Here is a 5,209-nt window from a genome sequence, read left to right as displayed (position 1 = left end):
TGGGGAAAGTTAGAATGAAAATTGTAACTATATTGGATTATACAAAAAGACGAAAAATTATAGCCCAAATTCCCACACTGTTTCTGTCTCTCTGTGTTTACCTATTTGAATCATTCATGTGTATATTTGTGCATAATCAGTATTTCGTTATATACACTTAGTTTATGTCTTTTGTACCATAAAAGATTTATCAGCAGAACTAAGCAGGAAAATTACAAGATTTTAATGTGTGAAGAGAGGAAGATGTGTATTAAGTAAAATGTTTCTGTGGCCATTCTTTAAAATCTGTGTGGATGTAGGTGGGCACATGGAGGAGGACATCTTTTACAACAGAGACAAAAGGAAGGACGAACGGAAAGAAAACCAGATTCACTCTACCTTTTTGGCACCTCTGAAACTCATCTCAGATCCATGACCAAATCATATAATTTTCATGTTTCCAGAGATAGTGCTGCCAGTGACTGATGGGCATGTCTTACATTTTTCAGAACATTCTTGTTTACAGTGTTGCTGAGTAGCTTCCTTCACCCTTTGTGCCTTATTTGTGCTACATTTGTATTTTCACATGCTTTTGTTTTCACTCTGCCAGCAGGATTCTGTATTCTCTGAGGTTAGACTCTGGATGGCTGTGAATGACCGTGGCCTAGAGCCTCCCAAGATGCTTTATTGGCATTCCAAGACAGTGATTAAAGCTCCCAGGGCTATGATGTGATCTTGGCTGATGGAATTTGATTCTATTCCAAAAGTCTGAATTTAAGCTCTGTGGTAGACATGGCAGGATCCTCGTGTAATATCTATTCCCTGCTTCTTCTTAGTAATCAAACCGAATTTGAGGGGAGGGTTTCCAGCAATCTGCCCCTCCCCCTTGTAGGTAGGAGAGACAAGGGACTAAGTTTGAGCCAATGATTTGTAGGTGGAAGTTGTTGGGTTGTATTTCTCAGGAGAGGTCCAGACTTTTCCTATTTCCTCCTTCCTTTTGCCTAGAACATGGTCCTTGGAGCTGTAGTGCAGTGACCATCTTGTGACCATGAGACATCTTTGAGAATGGAATCACTTGCCGAGATGGCAGAGAATAACGACAGAAATAGGCTGGGGCATGGATGCATGTCTGAGCTACCAGACCAGCTCTGGACTGCAACCTTCTGAATTCACTTTACATGGAAGGCAGACAACTCTTGTTTTGTTTAAGCCAATGGCACTTATGGTATCTGTTATCAGCAACAAAATACGATTATTCTCTCTCCATCCCCTACTATTAACAATTTATCATGAAAATTTTCAAGCATAGAGCAAAGTTAAAAGAGTTTTTCAATGAACTCCAAGTATACCTACTATCTATATTCTACAATGAACATTTAATCTATTCAATTTATTATAATTTATCCTTCTGTTCATCCTCCTATCCATCCTTATTTATTTGAACCTTTCCTTATTTATTTATCTGGTGCCTTTTAAAGTTAGTCACAGACATCAATGCATTTTCCCATGGATACTTCAGCATATCTATCACGTAGAAGAACACAGTTCTGAAAAGCTTGAGGCACCAATGCTGTTTTGAAAAACAAATGTAGGCGTACCTTTCAGTTACATGTTCTAAAGTGATCAGTAGGGCATTTTAATCTGGGTGTCTCTAGCTCCTAAATGCCTGTCCATCCCCAATGATATTGACAGTCTGTCCCATGTACTTGGCCACTCCTAGTAAGAGTCAGGCTCCCTCTAGGGGGCTGTGTAAGGAGGAGGCTCCAGGATTGCCTCTCAGGAAGAGCTTGAGACAGGGACCAGCACTGCCTCAGGACCCTCCTGTCCATTCTCAGTCATCTGCTGAGAGAAGTGCTCTTTTCTGCATTGATGCTGCAAGTAGGGAATCAATATTCTGGAGGACCTGTAGTATGTAGGGCCCACAAATAAGTTGAAAAAGAGCAGGCATAAAATCACTTGTGATGAAAGCTGAGGAGACACATGGGGTAGAGTTCAGAGACAAAATAAAATAGGAGAGTAGGCATTAATTAGAGAGGGTTGAGAATGTAAAAATTAGCTCAGAATATAATAATCTGCACTGCCAGTCATCACTTTGGGACACCAGACATATTAGATAAAGGCAACTACATGGTTATCAGAAATATTTCTCCCAAGGTCATGCTGCAGCTGCAAAGGGGCAAAACCACCCCCTTCACTGAGTGCTTCCTGATTTCTTACTCACTGAGAAACTTTCAGTAAAACTTCACCGTCTTCTTTCATTCTTTTGCACAAGGCTGTCCAGTTTTTCCCACATTATTTACTAAAGAGACTTTCCTTTCTCCATGGTATGTTCCTGGCCCCTTTATTGAAGATTTGCTGTCCATTATCTTACATCATACACAAAATTTAACTCAAAATGGATTAAAAACTTGAATGTAAGACCTGAAACCATAAAACTCCTACATGGAAACATAGGCAGTATCCTCTTTGTTGTGGGTCTTAGCAATATCTTTTTGAATATCATGTGTACTCAGGCAAAGGAAACAAAATAAAAAATAAACAAGTGGGACTACATCAGACTAAAAAGCTTCTACAGGTAAAGAAACCATCAACAAAATGAAAAGGCCACTCATCAACTGGGAGAAAATTTGAAAATCATATATCTGACAAAAAGCTAATTTCCAAAATATATAGAAATGCGTTAAACTCAACAACAACAAAAAAATGAACAACCCAATCAAAATATGGGCAGAAGATATGAGCTGACATTTTTCCAAAGAATATATACAGATGGCCAACAGGGGCATGAAAAGACATTCAACATCACTAATTATTAGCGAAATTTAAATCAAAACTACAATGAGATATCACATCACATTCATAGAATGGCTAGAGAAGACAGGAAATAACAAGTGTAGGAGAGGATATGGAGAAAAGGAAACCCTCATACACTGTTGGTAGAATGCAAACTGGTGCAACCAACACAGAAAACAGCATGGGGATTTCTCAAAATATTAAAAATAGACATATGATCCAGCTATTCCACTACTGAATATTTACCCAAAGAGCATGAAATCAATAATTCAAAAGGATTTATGCATCCCTATGTTCATCTCAGCATTATTCACAATTGCCGAGACATGGAAGCAACACAAGTGACCATCAATGGATGAATGGATAAAAAAGACATGCTGTATGTATACAATGGAAGACTACTCAGTCATAAAAAAGAGAAAATCCTGCAATTTTCAAAAACATAACTGGACCTTAAGAATATTATGCTGGCGCCGGCTCTGTGGCCAAGTGGTTAAGTTCGCAGGCTCCGGTGCGGTGGCCCAGGGTTCGGATCCTGGGCGCGGACATGGCACCGCTTGTCAGGCCACGTTGAGGCGACGTCCCACATCCCACAACTAGAAGGATGTGCAACTCAGATATATACAACTGTGTGCAGGCGGGGTTTGGGGAGATAAAGCAGAAAAAAAAATTAAGAGATTGGCAACAGTTGTTAGCTCAGGTGCCAATCTTTAAAAAAAAAAAAGAAAGAATATTATGCTAAACAAAATAAGACAAAGACAAATTACCCCATGATGTTACTTGTATGTGGAAGTCAGACAAAAGACCACATAGATAAGGAGAATAAATTAGTGGTTGCCAGAGGGGAAGCTGGCTGGGGGAAGGTGGAAGGGGTAAAGCGCTCATATGTATGGTGACAAATAAAAACTAGACTATTAGTGGTGAACAGGATGCAGTCTATACAAAAACTGAAATATAATAACATACACTTAAAAGTCACACAGCGTTATAATCCAATATGACTGCAATAAAATAATTAAAAATAAAAATAGAAAAAATAAAAACCTGCTGTTTATGAAAAGCTTTGCTGCTGGAAATCATATCAATAAGAATGAACCATTCCATTCTTGTCTGGAGGATCCAAGGTACTTTGACACAGAAAAGCAGCCTTGATTTCCAACCTAGATGCTGAATTTCATATAAGGGGGATCTGGGCACAACACTGTGTATCTCTTAGCTGTATAGTTTCCAAGGAAATAGGGCCCCAGGTTGATTTCTCATCCAGACCTTTACATGAAAACTTGGGAGAGAAATGTATGTTAAACGGGGCAGTCAAAATTCATTAATTCAACCAATTTTTATTGAGAACTTACCATTTAGTGAGTATCAGGCACTGAACTTAAAATTGGTGAGGAGAGGTGGCTTTATGGAGTAGTTAAACCATAGACTCTGAAGCCAGGTTGCCTGGATGAGCCTTACTAGCTGTGTGACCTTGGGCCAGTTACTTGTCCTCTCTATGTCCTAGTTTTCCCGTCTGTAAAATAAGGATGATAATATCACCTGCCTTTTTGGGTTGCTGTTGTGAGGGTGAAATGAGATAATTCAGGCAAATTTCTGACAACAGTGCTTCATACAGATTAAGCCATAAAAATGTATCTTATGTAAAGAGTAGATTTGGTCCTCCTTCTCAGAGTTGATAGGTTGGAGTTTTCCCTTGAGGAGAGTGAGATGTCTGGGATTGATGCTGAAGGAATGCTAGCCTGAAGGGTGGGCTTTTATTGTCAACGTTAGGAGATTAGCTTGACAGACACCAAAATGAGTGCAGAGACTTTGTTCCTGTAGGAAATAGATAGGCGTATGTTGACTTAATAACAATTCGTCTTTTTGTACAGCAATTGCACTTTAAAGAATTTATCTTAAAGGCAAATACCATTTGGAAATTTATTCTGTGGAGGTAACTAGAGCTATGCAAGATGATTTATATACAAAGATGTTTATAGTAGCATTATTTCTAACATGAAAGAAAGAAAACCACCTTGATTATGAATAATATAAGATTAGTATTTGAGGTTTAGTGTTGTAAAAGAAGTATGTCCTGGGACAATATATACAGCAAGATCCAATTTTCATTAGAAAAAAATGTTTGTGTGAGTGTGTATTAGAAAAAAGTTAAAGACTGTGCACTTCACTGTTGATGAAGTAAAATATTTTAAAAGTAGGAAGTTATTTAGGGACAGACACAGTGAACACATTCACAAACGAGAAAAGAAATCTTGAAAAATTTGGGGTGAAATGTAATTGAAATTGCTTGATAAGGAATCACTGGACTCTCAGAAGTAGTGGGATGTGGCATTAGAATGTTCGAATGTTCAATGTAGCATCAAGTCCCAGAACAGCAGGTGACCTGCAGAAGTGACTTTTCTCTGTGTCCTTTATTTAGTATCTCCCAGGGTTGCAT

The sequence above is a fragment of the Equus przewalskii genome, chromosome 19, assembly GCF_037783145.1.
Source record: "Equus przewalskii isolate Varuska chromosome 19, EquPr2, whole genome shotgun sequence".
Taxonomy (NCBI): Eukaryota; Metazoa; Chordata; class Mammalia; order Perissodactyla; family Equidae; genus Equus; species Equus przewalskii.
The sequence above is the reverse complement of the archived record's forward strand: the minus strand, read 5'-3'. Positions refer to the sequence as shown.